The sequence below is a fragment of the Astatotilapia calliptera genome, chromosome 20 (genome assembly GCF_964374335.1).
Source record: "Astatotilapia calliptera chromosome 20, fAstCal68.1, whole genome shotgun sequence".
NCBI lineage: Eukaryota > Metazoa > Chordata > Actinopteri > Cichliformes > Cichlidae > Astatotilapia > Astatotilapia calliptera.
Genome location: NC_137441.1, coordinates 30,063,698 through 30,084,898, shown reverse-complemented (window position 1 = coordinate 30,084,898; position 21,201 = coordinate 30,063,698).

Genomic DNA, 21,201 nt, shown 5'->3' with positions numbered 1-21,201 from the left:
GTCTCTTGGAGTTCTTGAGCCTTTTCTTTGATTTTATTCTGAAGTGTCTTTATAGTGTCTCTAGCTGTATAGAGTTCGTTCTCAATGCAGAACTTTGTCTCAGAAAGGAGCACTTTATCAGACCTAAGATTTTCACGTCTCTTTATCTCCAGTTCCAGATCGTTTTCTGCTTTGCTAAGAGCAGTTTTCAGACGGGCTATGTTATTTTCTTGGGATGAAATTTTCTTCCCAGACTCCTGCGTCTCATTTTCAAATATAATTATTTGCTTAGTTTTAACCTCAAGGCAGTTTTCCAGACGGTCGATAGTAAAACGTTGCCTTGCCAGCTCCTTTATCTGACTTTCAGATTCCAGGACTTTAGCTTTTAACTCTTTCCTCAACGTTATGTTGTTACATTCCTTCTCCCTAAGACGTACTTTCAGTTCATCATTTTTCTTTGTCAGTTGGTTTTTCTCATCTATTGCCCAGCGCTTTCCCGCTTTATACTCCTCATTTTGTCTTTGACACTTTTTAAGTTCAGCCTGTAGTTTCTCTTTTTCTTCTTCCACACTTTTAACTTTCTGTTGACGGCAGTACACCTCCCCAGGTAGTGTAAGAAGCTCGTCTATCCTTCTTTCAAGGAAGTCATTACGATGAATGTACTTCTCATTGTTCTGAATCTCAGTCTGAAGCTGCTCATTTTGTTTCTGCAGTTCTTTAAGTGTTTCATTTTTTTCCTCAGTCGTCTTGCTTAGCTTCATCTTGAGTTCTTGTTTTTCCTGCTCATTTTTGATTTTAAGGACAACCAGAGATTCCACCTCCTTTTCTTTCTTGTCCCGCATCGTTTTTTCAGTGGCACACTTATTTTCAAGGTGTTTGATTGCCTTATGAAGAGCCCGAATTTTTGCCTCATATTTGTTTGTGAGATCTACATTCTGTGACTCTGCGGACCTTAGCTGGGATTTGGTTTCCAGCAAAACATTTTCCATTTTTTCCATCTTTTCATCTTTGGATTCCTCTGTCATCTTCGCAACCAGTTCCTGCTCTTCTTTCAAAGATGCCTCAAGACTTGAAATCTTACAATTCTTTTCATCGATTTCCTCAAGCTGAAGTTTTTCAGCTTGTTTGTAATTTTCTATCTCATATCTGAGCACCTGCATTTCTTTGGACTCCTCTTTCATCTTCGCAACCAGTTCCTGCTCTTCTTTCAAAGATGCCTCAAGACTTGAAATCTTACAATTCTTTTCATCGATTTCCTCCAACTGAAGCTTTTCAGCTTGTTTGTACTTTTCTATCTCATTTCTGAGCACCTGCATTTCTTTGGACTCCTCTTTCATCTTTGCAACCAGTCCCTGCTCTTCTTTCAAAGATGCCTCAAGACTTGAAATCCTACAATTCTTTTCTTGGATTTCCTCAAGCTGAAGTTTTTCAGCTTGTTTGTAATTTTCTATCTCATTTCTGAGCATCTGCATATCAAAGTAGCTTAGGGAGCTCATTTTGAAATGAATGTATTTAGTTTAGTTTATACGACGTGTTATTCTGTGTTTGAAAAATGATCTACTCAATGAGACAAAGTGTTCGCAAGTGGAAACTGTTAGTTCAGAACTATAGCGATCTATGGGTTCAAGGTATGTACTCGAGGGATATTTATAGGCTCTGACTCCGCCCCCAGAACTGTCTTCAAAGGAGTTCAAGTGACGTTATCGCCGAACGTCGTGACATTCAAAGGACAGTCTATTATGATGTCATTTTGTACCAGAATGGGTTCAATTTGATATTGTGTCTTTGCAAGTTTGTTCAACTTGCATTGCGATTTCTTTTTTTAGCAGACTTTAGCGATCCTTCTACTTGGGCTGTCTTCAAGTTTAAGGTATCTGTCGTTTCCCACCGTATCCCGCCCCGATCGATCCATTTATGTACGAGCCCATCCGCCCCCGGATCCGTTCATCGGGGCTCATCGCTACTGTTGTAGTCACTTGTCCGGAGCTAACAACAGCTGTTGAGCTGACTATTAAGCTAACATTATGCCCGCTAGTGTTACGTGTCCTACAAGTCACACTTTTTCTGTGATAAACAGTTGAATTAAATTCTTACAGCGTATGAGAGGTTGGCAGCGTCAAAACATTAGCAATAGGTGACAATAACGAGTGCTGGAGGATTTATTTAGTTATTTATTTAGATCCATTTCTTCAGTATAAGAAGCCATACTATCAGAACACCGCAATACAGATACAACTAATAGGCTACTTATTCTGCAGAAAAACTTTCACCATTTGTGCTTAAGAGTATATGAATTTATATGACTACTGCTTATGTTGAAGATTAAGCTCAGTTTTAATATTTCATGTCATTCTATAATGATCATAGCGTATGCAGAGATGACACATATTTGTCCATTTTAATATTCAGCTGAGCATGAATGGAATGTCAGAGTGGTGTCTGACAGTATATATGTATGTTATTATAATGAACACAGTGTATATATGTATGAATGTTTGATTCAAAGATAAGATTAGACATTTAAAATAAATGAATAACAAACAAAAATCTAGCAGGTTGAGCACTGTGTGAAGCAGGAAACATTCAAGCAGATGAAAAATATATTAAATGAAAATACTGAGCTTATCGTTGATCAGCTTGGATTGTGTAGATCACAAATCTTTTGGTCTGAATCTTTTTTTATTTAATTCTTATAATATCCATCGTGACTCTCTTTTTCATCAGTGGAACTCTGTCCCAGTCTGCTCCACCACCGGGAGATTCTCCGCTGTCCACGATGTCTTCACTGTGGATGCCATGTTTGTGTCTTATCTATCGTAGGTCCTGCAGGGAAATGGTGTGACTATGTCTCTCATCATACCGTCCCTCATTGGACTTGATAAAACCTTGGAGAATTGTGTCACCAACTACACCCACTTCTGCAAGGCCCTGCGCACAGGCCTCTACACACACTTCCAGCCAGTGATTCACCAGAAGGACATGATACTAGCTGCTGTGCTGGATCCTAGGATCAAACTGCAGGTACCAAATTAGGCCAGAAGCATAGCGGACTTCTGTAGATTTATATTTAATTGAATATGCGTGTTGAGTAGATATAGGAAAAAAATGTGTGTACATTTAAAACAACCATTTTTTTTGCAGCCGTTTTCTGATGACAACCAGGATGAACAGAATGATTTCCTAACACCTCCGTCAAAATCTGAGGCTCGCAGCATTGTTGAGTCCACATTAGAAAACATGGAAGCCTCAACATTTCCTACTGTTGAGGCAGAGAAAGATCAGACAGGCAGTGGGCTGGAGCACGATGTGAAAGAAGAAAGCCAGACAGATGGCGTGATGGACACTTGTGCTGGCAGCTCAGACAACAACTGTCCTGAAATCAGTGAAAACGACCTCAAGAGGAAGTCCATCTTCAACTTCCTTCAGCCTCCTGCAAAGACTCTAAAGATGTCAGAGTTCGACGTGTACCTGTCTGAACCGCTGTGGGAAAGCAACTCTACTCTTCAGTACTGGAAATGTGCTTCTCGATTCCCGAAGCTCCAAGGCCTCGCCAAGAAGCTGCTGGCGGTGCCCGCCACATCTGGAGGTTTTGACCGTTTCAGTCCGATGGCTGCGTGCATTGTGAAAGCAAAAAGGAACCGCTTGCCACCTCACCCCACAGAGAGACTGCTACTATACAAAAACTCTGTAAAAGTGAAGACTGTTAAAAAGCCCAGTCGGGCTGCTAAACACTGATGGATAACAGCTGAGTGTGGCAGAGGTTTCACAGCATTAAACAGAAACTCTGCCTCTACTTTTAAAAACTGTGCCATACGCTAAGAAGGAGGGTGAACTGCTAATACCTCTTATATTGTAGCAAATGAATCAGCTGACTCTTTCTTCCTAGAACGCATTTGCTGGTCTGCATTAAAAAAACAAAACAACAAGTCCTGTGTTACAGCTGGTTTCATCAGTTTGTTAAAGGGACGCATTCTGGTCAATGATCCTCACAGCTTCATCCTCACAGAGCCCATTTAATAATGGGCTCTGCAGAGGAGCTAAAGAAGAGTCCAGCATGTTGCTCTGACTGTGTAACTCCTAAAGGTACAGTAACGGCAACATTGCCTAGTGACTGATCAGGCCAGCTACAACTACACATGTTTCTTTTCCAAATATTTATTTATAAGTGACTTATGTATGTATGTATGTATATATATGTATATATTGTACTATTCTTAGTCAGCGTATTGTCTGTCTTGTCTTAATGTTGGTTTAAAATGGAGCACTGTAACAAAAAATAATTTCCCCCAGGGATCAATAAAGTATTCTGATTCTGATTCTGATTCTGATTTCTGTTTCTCATATAAACCATCTCAGTGACTTCAGCAGAGATATTTTGTTAGTCAGGGTAAATACAAGGATTAGCTACCGAACATGTGCTTTTGCTCAATGTCTGACTGCGAGTGACTGAGAATGTGTTTACTTTAAAAAATGAAATATGTATTTGGCCACAGTAACTAAAGGTTCGCTAACTAAAAACTAACTAAAATGTAGCTTTAAAAATAGCTGAGAACAGCCTATTTTAATAACCTCACTCCACTTCCTGCCACTGTACAAAAATGAAGCCAAAATTCCCTTTTCATGGGGACTGCCATCACTTTGTATTTTTGAAGCCAGTGTGTGCGTAGTAGTGAATAAAAGCAGATCAAAAGTACTCAAATACAACCACTTGTACACATCAAAAGAAAAATTCAGTTCACATCAATTTTATTTGTGCCAATTTTAAAACTTTAGGGTAACATCCCTACAATAACGCAGAGATTGTAGGGATGTTAACTTGCAATATTATATAATATTGCAAGTTAACATCCCTACAATAATGCAGAGAAAACCCAACAATCCGAAGATCCCCTATGAGCAAGCACTTGGCGACAGTGGGAAGGAAAAACTCCCTTTTAATAGGAAGAAACCTTCAGTAGAACCAGGCTCAGTGAGGGGCGGCCATCTACCTCGACCGGTTGGGGGTGATGAAGCGACATAGATGAAATGCATGTCACTTCCTCACACATGCAGAGATGTCCTTATTGTCTTACATTTATGATGTTATAGCAAATACAGCCGCTCCTGGGTTACGGATGTAATATACCCTCAGGATGGGCGGGTATTAAATTTTTTTCTGATATTGTCTCTTTGTGATTTATTTTGACTTTGGAAACAAAGAAATAGATATTTTTTAACCAGCTTAAAAGCTGATTATTTCTTTGGGGTCAGTGTGAGAACTGGTAGGAGGATTTTTTAGATGTGGTTGGGTTTGGCTGAAGGCCGGCGCTTGAGTAGTTTTGCACCAGGATTGTATACTCTACGTAGAGTTGACTGGGAAGTAAGTTCAGGTGAATGGGGATGAAACATTTCTTCTTCTGCCTTGGGAGTAACAGTGGACTTGAGGTTGAGTGAGCTCCTAGACTCAGACTGCTTCTTTGAGTTGTCTACAGTTTTAGACCGGGCCCTAGTGGAAATAGGAGGTAGCAGGCCATGCACTGCTTTTAGCTTACTGTCATATGTGGTAAGCTTGTTACCCTTTTTACCCTTAAGGTCTCTAATTTCTTTCTGTTGTTCTTTCAGCTCATTGTCGCCTTTGGATGGAAAGTATTCCACATTACTCAGGTCAAATCTCACCTTTTTCCGGGCTATTTGTTCATCCCCATCCTTTCTTTGCTGCTCTGGGGAGGCTTTTTTCTCGACTTGCACAGTGCGGCCGAGCGTGTCATAAAGTCCCTTCAGCTGTTGCAGCAGATCGTCATTTTCTTTTTTCTGTACTGCATTCTTTTGTCGTTGAATGCCAATGTCAGTTTCCAGTTCTTCTATTACTTGCTCAAGCTTAAATACTGTGTGTTTGGACTTTGTCAGAGCTTTCTCAACCTCTTCTTTGTCCTCCACAGTTTGCGTCAACTTTGACTTCACTGTGAAGAGGTTGTCATTTGCAGAGCTAAGCTGTTTCTCGTGTTCTTTCTTTTGTTCTGCCTGCTGCAGTTTGATAATGTCCAGCTCAGTCTTTACAGCATTATAGCTGGTCTTAGCATTGGCAAGGTCTACGTTTGTCTCTTGGAGTTCTTGAGCCTTTTCTTTGATTTTATTCTGAAGTGTCTTTATAGTGTCTCTAGCTGTATAGAGTTCGTTCTCAATGCAGAACTTTGTCTCAGAAAGGAGCACTTTATCAGACCTAAGATTTTCACGTCTCTTTATCTCCAGTTCCAGATCGTTTTCTGCTTTGCTAAGAGCAGTTTTCAGACGGGCTATGTTATTTTCTTGGGATGAAATTTTCTTCCCAGACTCCTGCGTCTCATTTTCAAATATAATTATTTGCTTAGTTTTAACCTCAAGGCAGTTTTCCAGACGGTCGATAGTAAAACGTTGCCTTGCCAGCTCCTTTATCTGACTTTCAGATTCCAGGACTTTAGCTTTTAACTCTTTCCTCAACGTTATGTTGTTACATTCCTTCTCCCTAAGACGTACTTTCAGTTCATCATTTTTCTTTGTCAGTTGGTTTTTCTCATCTATTGCCCAGCGCTTTCCCGCTTTATACTCCTCATTTTGTCTTTGACACTTTTTAAGTTCAGCCTGTAGTTTCTCTTTTTCTTCTTCCACACTTTTAACTTTCTGTTGACGGCAGTACACCTCCCCAGGTAGTGTAAGAAGCTCGTCTATCCTTCTTTCAAGGAAGTCATTACGATGAATGTACTTCTCATTGTTCTGAATCTCAGTCTGAAGCTGCTCATTTTGTTTCTGCAGTTCTTTAAGTGTTTCATTTTTTTCCTCAGTCGTCTTGCTTAGCTTCATCTTGAGTTCTTGTTTTTCCTGCTCATTTTTGATTTTAAGGACAACCAGAGATTCCACCTCCTTTTCTTTCTTGTCCCGCATCGTTTTTTCAGTGGCACACTTATTTTCAAGGTGTTTGATTGCCTTATGAAGAGCCCGAATTTTTGCCTCATATTTGTTTGTGAGATCTACATTCTGTGACTCTGCGGACCTTAGCTGGGATTTGGTTTCCAGCAAAACATTTTCCATTTTTTCCATCTTTTCATCTTTGGATTCCTCTGTCATCTTCGCAACCAGTTCCTGTTCTTCTTTCAAAGATGCCTCAAGACTTGAAATCTTACAATTCTTTTCATCGATTTCCTCAAGCTGAAGTTTTTCAGCTTGTTTGTAATTTTCTATCTCATATCTGAGCACCTGCATTTCTTTGGACTCCTCTTTCATCTTCGCAACCAGTTCCTGCTCTTCTTTCAAAGATGCCTCAAGACTTGAAATCTTACAATTCTTTTCATCGATTTCCTCCAACTGAAGCTTTTCAGCTTGTTTGTACTTTTCTATCTCATATCTGAGCACCTGCATTTCTTTGGACTCCTCTTTCATCTTTGCAACCAGTCCCTGCTCTTCTTTCAAAGATGCCTCAAGACTTGAAATCCTACAATTCTTTTCTTGGATTTCCTCAAGCTGAAGTTTTTCAGCTTGTTTGTAATTTTCTATCTCATTTCTGAGCATCTGCATATCAAAGTAGCTTAGGGAGCTCATTTTGAAATGAATGTATTTAGTTTAGTTTATACGACGTGTTATTCTGTGTTTGAAAAATGATCTACTCAATGAGACAGTGTTCGCAAGTGGAAACTGTTAGTTCAGAACTATAGCGATCTATGGGTTCAAGGTATGTACTCGAGGGATATTTATAGGCTCTGACTCCGCCCCCAGAACTGTCTTCAAAGGAGTTCAAGTGACGTTATCGTCGAACGTCGTGACATTCAAAGGACAGTCTATTATGATGTCATTTTGTACCAGAATGGGTTCAATTTGATATTGTGTCTTTGCAAGTTTGTTCAACTTGCATTGCGATTTCTTTTTTTAGCAGACTTTAGCGATCCTTCTACTTGGGCTGTCTTCAAGTTTAAGGTATCTGTCGTTTCCCACCGTATCCCGCCCCGATCGATCCATTTATGTACGAGCCCATCCGCCCCCGGATCCGTTCATCGGGGCTCATCGCTACTGTTGTAGTCACTTGTCCGGAGCTAACAACAGCTGTTGAGCTGACTATTAAGCTAACATTATGCCCGCTAGTGTTACGTGTCCTACAAGTCACACTTTTTCTGTGATAAACAGTTGAATTAAATTCTTACAGCGTATGAGAGGTTGGCAGCGTCAAAACATTAGCAATAGGTGACAATAACGAGTGCTGGAGGATTTATTTAGTTATTTATTTAGATCCATTTCTTCAGTATAAGAAGCCATACTATCAGAACACCGCAATACAGATACAACTAATAGGCTACTTATTCTGCAGAAAAACTTTCACCATTTGTGCTTAAGAGTATATGAATTTATATGACTACTGCTTATGTTGAAGATTAAGCTCAGTTTTAATATTTCATGTCATTCTATAATGATCATAGCGTATGCAGAGATGACACATATTTGTCCATTTTAATATTCAGCTGAGCATGAATGGAATGTCAGAGTGGTGTCTGACAGTATATATGTATGTTATTATAATGAACACAGTGTATATATGTATGAATGTTTGATTCAAAGATAAGATTAGACATTTAAAATAAATGAATAACAAACAAAAATCTAGCAGGTTGAGCACTGTGTGAAGCAGGAAACATTCAAGCAGATGAAAAATATATTAAATGAAAATACTGAGCTTATCGTTGATCAGCTTGGATTGTGTAGATCACAAATCTTTTGGTCTGAATCTTTTTTTATTTAATTCTTATAATATCCATCGTGACTCTCTTTTTCATCAGTGGAACTCTGTCCCAGTCTGCTCCACCACCGGGAGATTCTCCGCTGTCCACGATGTCTTCACTGTGGATGCCATGTTTGTGTCTTATCTATCGTAGGTCCTGCAGGGAAATGGTGTGACTATGTCTCTCATCATACCGTCCCTCATTGGACTTGATAAAACCTTGGAGAATTGTGTCACCAACTACACCCACTTCTGCAAGGCCCTGCGCACAGGCCTCTACACACACTTCCAGCCAGTGATTCACCAGAAGGACATGATACTAGCTGCTGTGCTGGATCCTAGGATCAAACTGCAGGTACCAAATTAGGCCAGAAGCATAGTGGACTTCTGTAGATTTATATTTAATTGAATATGCGTGTTGAGTAGATAAAGGAAAAAAATGTGTGTACATTTAAAACAACCATTTTTTTTGCAGCCGTTTTCTGATGACAACCAGGATGAACAGAATGATTTCCTAACACCTCCGTCAAAATCTGAGGCTCGCAGCATTGTTGAGTCCACATTAGAAAACATGGAAGCCTCAACTTTTCCTACTGTTGAGGCAGAGAAAGATCAGACAGGCAGTGGGCTGGAGCACGATGTGAAAGAAGAAAGCCAGACAGATGGCGTGATGGACACTTGTGCTGGCAGCTCAGACAACAACTGTCCTGAAATCAGTGAAAACGACCTCAAGAGGAAGTCCATCTTCAACTTCCTTCAGCCTCCTGCAAAGACTCTAAAGATGTCAGAGTTCGACGTGTACCTGTCTGAACCGCTGTGGGAAAGCAACTCTACTCTTCAGTACTGGAAATGTGCTTCTCGATTCCCGAAGCTCCAAGGCCTCGCCAAGAAGCTGCTGGCGGTGCCCGCCACATCTGGAGGTTTTGACCGTTTCAGTCCGATGGCTGCGTGCATTGTGAAAGCAAAAAGGAACCGCTTGCCACCTCACCCCACAGAGAGACTGCTACTATACAAAAACTCTGTAAAAGTGAAGACTGTTAAAAAGCCCAGTCGGGCTGCTAAACACTGATGGATAACAGCTGAGTGTGGCAGAGGTTTCACAGCATTAAACAGAAACTCTGCCTCTACTTTTAAAAACTGTGCCATACGCTAAGAAGGAGGGTGAACTGCTAATACCTCTTATATTGTAGCAAATGAATCAGCTGACTCTTTCTTCCTAGAACGCATTTGCTGGTCTGCATTAAAAAAACAAAACAACAAGTCCTGTGTTACAGCTGGTTTCATCAGTTTGTTAAAAGGACGCATTCTGGTCAATGATCCTCACAGCTTCATCCTCACAGAGCCCATTTAATAATGGGCTCTGCAGAGGAGCTAAAGAAGAGTCCAGCATGTTGCTCTGACTGTGTAACTCCTAAAGGTACAGTAACGGCAACATTGCCTAGTGACTGATCAGGCCAGCTACAACTACACATGTTTCTTTTCCAAATATTTATTTATAAGTGACTTATGTATGTATGTATGTATATATATGTATATATTGTACTATTCTTAGTCAGCGTATTGTCTGTCTTGTCTTAATGTTGGTTTAAAATGGAGCACTGTAACAAAAAATAATTTCCCCCAGGGATCAATAAAGTATTCTGATTCTGATTCTGATTCTGATTCTGATTCTGATTTCTGTTTCTCATATAAACCATCTCAGTGACTTCAGCAGAGATATTTTGTTAGTCAGGGTAAATACAAGGATTAGCTACCGAACATGTGCTTTTGCTCAATGTCTGACTGCGAGTGACTGAGAATGTGTTTACTTTAAAAAATGAAATATGTATTTGGCCACAGTAACTAAAGGTTCGCTAACTAAAAACTAACTAAAATGTAGCTTTAAAAATAGCTGAGAACAGCCTATTTTAATAACCTCACTCCACTTCCTGCCACTGTACAAAAATGAAGCCAAAATTCCCTTTTCATGGGGACTGCCATCACTTTGTATTTTTGAAGCCAGTGTGTGCGTAGTAGTGAATAAAAGCAGATCAAAAGTACTCAAATACAACCACTTGTACACATCAAAAGAAAAATTCAGTTCACATCAATTTTATTTGTGCCAATTTTAAAACTTTAGGGTAACATCCCTACAATAACGCAGAGATTGTAGGGATGTTAACTTGCAATATTATATAATATTGCAAGTTAACATCCCTACAATAATGCAGAGAAAACCCAACAATCCGAAGATCCCCTATGAGCAAGCACTTGGCGACAGTGGGAAGGAAAAACTCCCTTTTAATAGGAAGAAACCTTCAGTAGAACCAGGCTCAGTGAGGGGCGGCCATCTACCTCGACCGGTTGGGGGTGATGAAGCGACATAGATGAAATGCATGTCACTTCCTCACACATGCAGAGATGTCCTTATTGTCTTACATTTATGATGTTATAGCAAATACAGCCTCTCCTGGGTTACGGATGTAATATACCCTCAGGATGGGCGGGTATTAAATTTTTTTCTGATATTGTCTCTTTGTGATTTATTTTGACTTTGGAAACAAAGAAATAGATATTTTTTAACCAGCTTAAAAGCTGATTATTTCTTTGGGGTCAGTGTGAGAACTGGTAGGAGGATTTTTTAGATGTGGTTGGGTTTGGCTGAAGGCCGGCGCTTGAGTAGTTTTGCACCAGGATTGTATACTCTACGTAGAGTTGACTGGGAAGTAAGTTCAGGTGAATGGGGATGAAACATTTCTTCTTCTGCCTTGGGAGTAACAGTGGACTTGAGGTTGAGTGAGCTCCTAGACTCAGACTGCTTCTTTGAGTTGTCTACAGTTTTAGACCGGGCCCTAGTGGAAATAGGAGGTAGCAGGCCATGCACTGCTTTTAGCTTACTGTCATATGTGGTAAGCTTGTTACCCTTTTTACCCTTAAGGTCTCTAATTTCTTTCTGTTGTTCTTTCAGCTCATTGTCGCCTTTGGATGGAAAGTATTCCACATTACTCAGGTCAAATCTCACCTTTTTCCGGGCTATTTGTTCATCCCCATCCTTTCTTTGCTGCTCTGGGGAGGCTTTTTTCTCGACTTGCACAGTGCGGCCGAGCGTGTCATAAAGTCCCTTCAGCTGTTGCAGCAGATCGTCATTTTCTTTTTTCTGTACTGCATTCTTTTGTCGTTGAATGCCAATGTCAGTTTCCAGTTCTTCTATTACTTGCTCAAGCTTAAATACTGTGTGTTTGGACTTTGTCAGAGCTTTCTCAACCTCTTCTTTGTCCTCCACAGTTTGCGTCAACTTTGACTTCACTGTGAAGAGGTTGTCATTTGCAGAGCTAAGCTGTTTCTCGTGTTCTTTCTTTTGTTCTGCCTGCTGCAGTTTGATAATGTCCAGCTCAGTCTTTACAGCATTATAGCTGGTCTTAGCATTGGCAAGGTCTACGTTTGTCTCTTGGAGTTCTTGAGCCTTTTCTTTGATTTTATTCTGAAGTGTCTTTATAGTGTCTCTAGCTGTATAGAGTTCGTTCTCAATGCAGAACTTTGTCTCAGAAAGGAGCACTTTATCAGACCTAAGATTTTCACGTCTCTTTATCTCCAGTTCCAGATCGTTTTCTGCTTTGCTAAGAGCAGTTTTCAGACGGGCTATGTTATTTTCTTGGGATGAAATTTTCTTCCCAGACTCCTGCGTCTCATTTTCAAATATAATTATTTGCTTAGTTTTAACCTCAAGGCAGTTTTCCAGACGGTCGATAGTAAAACGTTGCCTTGCCAGCTCCTTTATCTGACTTTCAGATTCCAGGACTTTAGCTTTTAACTCTTTCCTCAACGTTATGTTGTTACATTCCTTCTCCCTAAGACGTACTTTCAGTTCATCATTTTTCTTTGTCAGTTGGTTTTTCTCATCTATTGCCCAGCGCTTTCCCGCTTTATACTCCTCATTTTGTCTTTGACACTTTTTAAGTTCAGCCTGTAGTTTCTCTTTTTCTTCTTCCACACTTTTAACTTTCTGTTGACGGCAGTACACCTCCCCAGGTAGTGTAAGAAGCTCGTCTATCCTTCTTTCAAGGAAGTCATTACGATGAATGTACTTCTCATTGTTCTGAATCTCAGTCTGAAGCTGCTCATTTTGTTTCTGCAGTTCTTTAAGTGTTTCATTTTTTTCCTCAGTCGTCTTGCTTAGCTTCATCTTGAGTTCTTGTTTTTCCTGCTCATTTTTGATTTTAAGGACAACCAGAGATTCCACCTCCTTTTCTTTCTTGTCCCGCATCGTTTTTTCAGTGGCACACTTATTTTCAAGGTGTTTGATTGCCTTATGAAGAGCCCGAATTTTTGCCTCATATTTGTTTGTGAGATCTACATTCTGTGACTCTGCGGACCTTAGCTGGGATTTGGTTTCCAGCAAAACATTTTCCATTTTTTCCATCTTTTCATCTTTGGATTCCTCTGTCATCTTCGCAACCAGTTCCTGTTCTTCTTTCAAAGATGCCTCAAGACTTGAAATCTTACAATTCTTTTCATCGATTTCCTCAAGCTGAAGTTTTTCAGCTTGTTTGTAATTTTCTATCTCATATCTGAGCACCTGCATTTCTTTGGACTCCTCTTTCATCTTCGCAACCAGTTCCTGCTCTTCTTTCAAAGATGCCTCAAGACTTGAAATCTTACAATTCTTTTCATCGATTTCCTCCAACTGAAGCTTTTCAGCTTGTTTGTACTTTTCTATCTCATTTCTGAGCACCTGCATTTCTTTGGACTCCTCTTTCATCTTTGCAACCAGTCCCTGCTCTTCTTTCAAAGATGCCTCAAGACTTGAAATCCTACAATTCTTTTCTTGGATTTCCTCAAGCTGAAGTTTTTCAGCTTGTTTGTAATTTTCTATCTCATTTCTGAGCATCTGCATATCAAAGTAGCTTAGGGAGCTCATTTTGAAATGAATGTATTTAGTTTAGTTTATACGACGTGTTATTCTGTGTTTGAAAAATGATCTACTCAATGAGACAAAGTGTTCGCAAGTGGAAACTGTTAGTTCAGAACTATAGCGATCTATGGGTTCAAGGTATGTACTCGAGGGATATTTATAGGCTCTGACTCCGCCCCCAGAACTGTCTTCAAAGGAGTTCAAGTGACGTTATCGCCGAACGTCGTGACATTCAAAGGACAGTCTATTATGATGTCATTTTGTACCAGAATGGGTTCAATTTGATATTGTGTCTTTGCAAGTTTGTTCAACTTGCATTGCGATTTCTTTTTTTAGCAGACTTTAGCGATCCTTCTACTTGGGCTGTCTTCAAGTTTAAGGTATCTGTCGTTTCCCACCGTATCCCGCCCCGATCGATCCATTTATGTACGAGCCCATCCGCCCCCGGATCCGTTCATCGGGGCTCATCGCTACTGTTGTAGTCACTTGTCCGGAGCTAACAACAGCTGTTGAGCTGACTATTAAGCTAACATTATGCCCGCTAGTGTTACGTGTCCTACAAGTCACACTTTTTCTGTGATAAACAGTTGAATTAAATTCTTACAGCGTATGAGAGGTTGGCAGCGTCAAAACATTAGCAATAGGTGACAATAACGAGTGCTGGAGGATTTATTTAGTTATTTATTTAGATCCATTTCTTCAGTATAAGAAGCCATACTATCAGAACACCGCAATACAGATACAACTAATAGGCTACTTATTCTGCAGAAAAACTTTCACCATTTGTGCTTAAGAGTATATGAATTTATATGACTACTGCTTATGTTGAAGATTAAGCTCAGTTTTAATATTTCATGTCATTCTATAATGATCATAGCGTATGCAGAGATGACACATATTTGTCCATTTTAATATTCAGCTGAGCATGAATGGAATGTCAGAGTGGTGTCTGACAGTATATATGTATGTTATTATAATGAACACAGTGTATATATGTATGAATGTTTGATTCAAAGATAAGATTAGACATTTAAAATAAATGAATAACAAACAAAAATCTAGCAGGTTGAGCACTGTGTGAAGCAGGAAACATTCAAGCAGATGAAAAATATATTAAATGAAAATACTGAGCTTATCGTTGATCAGCTTGGATTGTGTAGATCACAAATCTTTTGGTCTGAATCTTTTTTTATTTAATTCTTATAATATCCATCGTGACTCTCTTTTTCATCAGTGGAACTCTGTCCCAGTCTGCTCCACCACCGGGAGATTCTCCGCTGTCCACGATGTCTTCACTGTGGATGCCATGTTTGTGTCTTATCTATCGTAGGTCCTGCAGGGAAATGGTGTGACTATGTCTCTCATCATACCGTCCCTCATTGGACTTGATAAAACCTTGGAGAATTGTGTCACCAACTACACCCACTTCTGCAAGGCCCTGCGCACAGGCCTCTACACACACTTCCAGCCAGTGATTCACCAGAAGGACATGATACTAGCTGCTGTGCTGGATCCTAGGATCAAACTGCAGGTACCAAATTAGGCCAGAAGCATAGTGGACTTCTGTAGATTTATATTTAATTGAATATGCGTGTTGAGTAGATAAAGGAAAAAAATGTGTGTACATTTAAAACAACCATTTTTTTTGCAGCCGTTTTCTGATGACAACCAGGATGAACAGAATGATTTCCTAACACCTCCGTCAAAATCTGAGGCTCGCAGCATTGTTGAGTCCACATTAGAAAACATGGAAGCCTCAACTTTTCCTACTGTTGAGGCAGAGAAAGATCAGACAGGCAGTGGGCTGGAGCACGATGTGAAAGAAGAAAGCCAGACAGATGGCGTGATGGACACTTGTGCTGGCAGCTCAGACAACAACTGTCCTGAAATCAGTGAAAACGACCTCAAGAGGAAGTCCATCTTCAACTTCCTTCAGCCTCCTGCAAAGACTCTAAAGATGTCAGAGTTCGACGTGTACCTGTCTGAACCGCTGTGGGAAAGCAACTCTACTCTTCAGTACTGGAAATGTGCTTCTCGATTCCCGAAGCTCCAAGGCCTCGCCAAGAAGCTGCTGGCGGTGCCCGCCACATCTGGAGGTTTTGACCGTTTCAGTCCGATGGCTGCGTGCATTGTGAAAGCAAAAAGGAACCGCTTGCCACCTCACCCCACAGAGAGACTGCTACTATACAAAAACTCTGTAAAAGTGAAGACTGTTAAAAAGCCCAGTCGGGCTGCTAAACACTGATGGATAACAGCTGAGTGTGGCAGAGGTTTCACAGCATTAAACAGAAACTCTGCCTCTACTTTTAAAAACTGTGCCATACGCTAAGAAGGAGGGTGAACTGCTAATACCTCTTATATTGTAGCAAATGAATCAGCTGACTCTTTCTTCCTAGAACGCATTTGCTGGTCTGCATTAAAAAAACAAAACAACAAGTCCTGTGTTACAGCTGGTTTCATCAGTTTGTTAAAAGGACGCATTCTGGTCAATGATCCTCACAGCTTCATCCTCACAGAGCCCATTTAATAATGGGCTCTGCAGAGGAGCTAAAGAAGAGTCCAGCATGTTGCTCTGACTGTGTAACTCCTAAAGGTACAGTAACGGCAACATTGCCTAGTGACTGATCAGGCCAGCTACAACTACACATGTTTCTTTTCCAAATATTTATTTATAAGTGACTTATGTATGTATGTATGTATATATATGTATATATTGTACTATTCTTAGTCAGCGTATTGTCTGTCTTGTCTTAATGTTGGTTTAAAATGGAGCACTGTAACAAAAAATAATTTCCCCCAGGGATCAATAAAGTATTCTGATTCTGATTCTGATTCTGATTCTGATTCTGATTTCTGTTTCTCATATAAACCATCTCAGTGACTTCAGCAGAGATATTTTGTTAGTCAGGGTAAATACAAGGATTAGCTACCGAACATGTGCTTTTGCTCAATGTCTGACTGCGAGTGACTGAGAATGTGTTTACTTTAAAAAATGAAATATGTATTTGGCCACAGTAACTAAAGGTTCGCTAACTAAAAACTAACTAAAATGTAGCTTTAAAAATAGCTGAGAACAGCCTATTTTAATAACCTCACTCCACTTCCTGCCACTGTACAAAAATGAAGCCAAAATTCCCTTTTCATGGGGACTGCCATCACTTTGTATTTTTGAAGCCAGTGTGTGCGTAGTAGTGAATAAAAGCAGATCAAAAGTACTCAAATACAACCACTTGTACACATCAAAAGAAAAATTCAGTTCACATCAATTTTATTTGTGCCAATTTTAAAACTTTAGGGTAACATCCCTACAATAACGCAGAGATTGTAGGGATGTTAACTTGCAATATTATATAATATTGCAAGTTAACATCCCTACAATAATGCAGAGAAAACCCAACAATCCGAAGATCCCCTATGAGCAAGCACTTGGCGACAGTGGGAAGGAAAAACTCCCTTTTAATAGGAAGAAACCTTCAGTAGAACCAGGCTCAGTGAGGGGCGGCCATCTACCTCGACCGGTTGGGGGTGATGAAGCGACATAGATGAAATGCATGTCACTTCCTCACACATGCAGAGATGTCCTTATTGTCTTACATTTATGATGTTATAGCAAATACAGCCTCTCCTGGGTTACGGATGTAATATACCCTCAGGATGGGCGGGTATTAAATTTTTTTCTGATATTGTCTCTTTGTGATTTATTTTGACTTTGGAAACAAAGAAATAGATATTTTTTAACCAGCTTAAAAGCTGATTATTTCTTTGGGGTCAGTGTGAGAACTGGTAGGAGGATTTTTTAGATGTGGTTGGGTTTGGCTGAAGGCCGGCGCTTGAGTAGTTTTGCACCAGGATTGTATACTCTACGTAGAGTTGACTGGGAAGTAAGTTCAGGTGAATGGGGATGAAACATTTCTTCTTCTGCCTTGGGAGTAACAGTGGACTTGAGGTTGAGTGAGCTCCTAGACTCAGACTGCTTCTTTGAGTTGTCTACAGTTTTAGACCGGGCCCTAGTGGAAATAGGAGGTAGCAGGCCATGCACTGCTTTTAGCTTACTGTCATATGTGGTAAGCTTGTTACCCTTTTTACCCTTAAGGTCTCTAATTTCTTTCTGTTGTTCTTTCAGCTCATTGTCGCCTTTGGATGGAAAGTATTCCACATTACTCAGGTCAAATCTCACCTTTTTCCGGGCTATTTGTTCATCCCCATCCTTTCTTTGCTGCTCTGGGGAGGCTTTTTTCTCGACTTGCACAGTGCGGCCGAGCGTGTCATAAAGTCCCTTCAGCTGTTGCAGCAGATCGTCATTTTCTTTTTTCTGTACTGCATTCTTTTGTCGTTGAATGCCAATGTCAGTTTCCAGTTCTTCTATTACTTGCTCAAGCTTAAATACTGTGTGTTTGGACTTTGTCAGAGCTTTCTCAACCTCTTCTTTGTCCTCCACAGTTTGCGTCAACTTTGACTTCACTGTGAAGAGGTTGTCATTTGCAGAGCTAAGCTGTTTCTCGTGTTCTTTCTTTTGTTCTGCCTGCTGCAGTTTGATAATGTCCAGCTCAGTCTTTACAGCATTATAGCTGGTCTTAGCATTGGCAAGGTCTACGTTTGTCTCTTGGAGTTCTTGAGCCTTTTCTTTGATTTTATTCTGAAGTGTCTTTATAGTGTCTCTAGCTGTATAGAGTTCGTTCTCAATGCAGAACTTTGTCTCAGAAAGGAGCACTTTATCAGACCTAAGATTTTCACGTCTCTTTATCTCCAGTTCCAGATCGTTTTCTGCTTTGCTAAGAGCAGTTTTCAGACGGGCTATGTTATTTTCTTGGGATGAAATTTTCTTCCCAGACTCCTGCGTCTCATTTTCAAATATAATTATTTGCTTAGTTTTAACCTCAAGGCAGTTTTCCAGACGGTCGATAGTAAAACGTTGCCTTGCCAGCTCCTTTATCTGACTTTCAGATTCCAGGACTTTAGCTTTTAACTCTTTCCTCAACGTTATGTTGTTACATTCCTTCTCCCTAAGACGTACTTTCAGTTCATCATTTTTCTTTGTCAGTTGGTTTTTCTCATCTATTGCCCAGCGCTTTCCCGCTTTATACTCCTCATTTTGTCTTTGACACTTTTTAAGTTCAGCCTGTAGTTTCTCTTTTTCTTCTTCCACACTTTTAACTTTCTGTTGACGGCAGTACACCTCCCCAGGTAGTGTAAGAAGCTCGTCTATCCTTCTTTCAAGGAAGTCATTACGATGAATGTACTTCTCATTGTTCTGAATCTCAGTCTGAAGCTGCTCATTTTGTTTCTGCAGTTCTTTAAGTGTTTCATTTTTTTCCTCAGTCGTCTTGCTTAGCTTCATCTTGAGTTCTTGTTTTTCCTGCTCATTTTTGATTTTAAGGACAACCAGAGATTCCACCTCCTTTTCTTTCTTGTCCCGCATCGTTTTTTCAGTGGCACACTTATTTTCAAGGTGTTTGATTGCCTTATGAAGAGCCCGAATTTTTGCCTCATATTTGTTTGTGAGATCTACATTCTGTGACTCTGCGGACCTTAGCTGGGATTTGGTTTCCAGCAAAACATTTTCCATTTTTTCCATCTTTTCATCTTTGGATTCCTCTGTCATCTTCGCAACCAGTTCCTGTTCTTCTTTCAAAGATGCCTCAAGACTTGAAATCTTACAATTCTTTTCATCGATTTCCTCAAGCTGAAGTTTTTCAGCTTGTTTGTAATTTTCTATCTCATATCTGAGCACCTGCATTTCTTTGGACTCCTCTTTCATCTTCGCAACCAGTTCCTGCTCTTCTTTCAAAGATGCCTCAAGACTTGAAATCTTACAATTCTTTTCATCGATTTCCTCCAACTGAAGCTTTTCAGCTTGTTTGTACTTTTCTATCTCATTTCTGAGCACCTGCATTTCTTTGGACTCCTCTTTCATCTTTGCAACCAGTCCCTGCTCTTCTTTCAAAGATGCCTCAAGACTTGAAATCCTACAATTCTTTTCTTGGATTTCCTCAAGCTGAAGTTTTTCAGCTTGTTTGTAATTTTCTATCTCATTTCTGAGCATCTGCATATCAAAGTAGCTTAGGGAGCTCATTTTGAAATGAATGTATTTAGTTTAGTTTATACGACGTGTTATTCTGTGTTTGAAAAATGATCTACTCAATGAGACAAAGTGTTCGCAAGTGGAAACTGTTAGTTCAGAACTATAGCGATCTATGGGTTCAAGGTATGTACTCGAGGGATATTTATAGGCTCTGACTCCGCCCCCAGAACTGTCTTCAAAGGAGTTCAAGTGACGTTATCGCCGAACGTCGTGACATTCAAAGGACAGTCTATTATGATGTCATTTTGTACCAGAATGGGTTCAATTTGATATTGTGTCTTTGCAAGTTTGTTCAACTTGCATTGCGATTTCTTTTTTTAGCAGACTTTAGCGATCCTTCTACTTGGGCTGTCTTCAAGTTTAAGGTATCTGTCGTTTCCCACCGTATCCCGCCCCGATCGATCCATTTATGTACGAGCCCATCCGCCCCCGGATCCGTTCATCGGGGCTCATCGCTACTGTTGTAGTCACTTGTCCGGAGCTAACAACAGCTGTTGAGCTGACTATTAAGCTAACATTATGCCCGCTAGTGTTACGTGTCCTACAAGTCACACTTTTTCTGTGATAAACAGTTGAATTAAATTCTTACAGCGTATGAGAGGTTGGCAGCGTCAAAACATTAGCAATAGGTGACAATAACGAGTGCTGGAGGATTTATTTAGTTATTTATTTAGATCCATTTCTTCAGTATAAGAAGCCATACTATCAGAACACCGCAATACAGATACAACTAATAGGCTACTTATTCTGCAGAAAAACTTTCACCATTTGTGCTTAAGAGTATATGAATTTATATGACTACTGCTTATGTTGAAGATTAAGCTCAGTTTTAATATTTCATGTCATTCTATAATGATCATAGCGTATGCAGAGATGACACATATTTGTCCATTTTAATATTCAGCTGAGCATGAATGGAATGTCAGAGTGGTGTCTGACAGTATATATGTATGTTATTATAATGAACACAGTGTATATATGTATGAATGTTTGATTCAAAGATAAGATTAGACATTTAAAATAAATGAATAACAAACAAAAATCTAGCAGGTTGAGCACTGTGTGAAGCAGGAAACATTCAAGCAGATGAAAAATATATTAAATGAAAATACTGACTCTCTTTTTCATCAGTGGAACTCTGTCCCAGTCTGCTCCACCACCGGGAGATTCTCCGCTGTCCACGATGTCTTCACTGTGGATGCCATGTTTGTGTCTTATCTATCGTAGGTCCTGCAGGGAAATGGTGTGACTATGTCTCTCATCATACCGTCCCTCATTGGACTTGATAAAACCTTGGAGAATTGTGTCACCAACTACACCCACTTCTGCAAGGCCCTGCGCACAGGCCTCTACACACACTTCCAGCCAGTGATTCACCAGAAGGACATGATACTAGCTGCTGTGCTGGATCCTAGGATCAAACTGCAGGTACCAAATTAGGCCAGAAGCATAGTGGACTTCTGTAGATTTATATTTAATTGAATATGCGTGTTGAGTAGATAAAGGAAAAAAATGTGTGTACATTTAAAA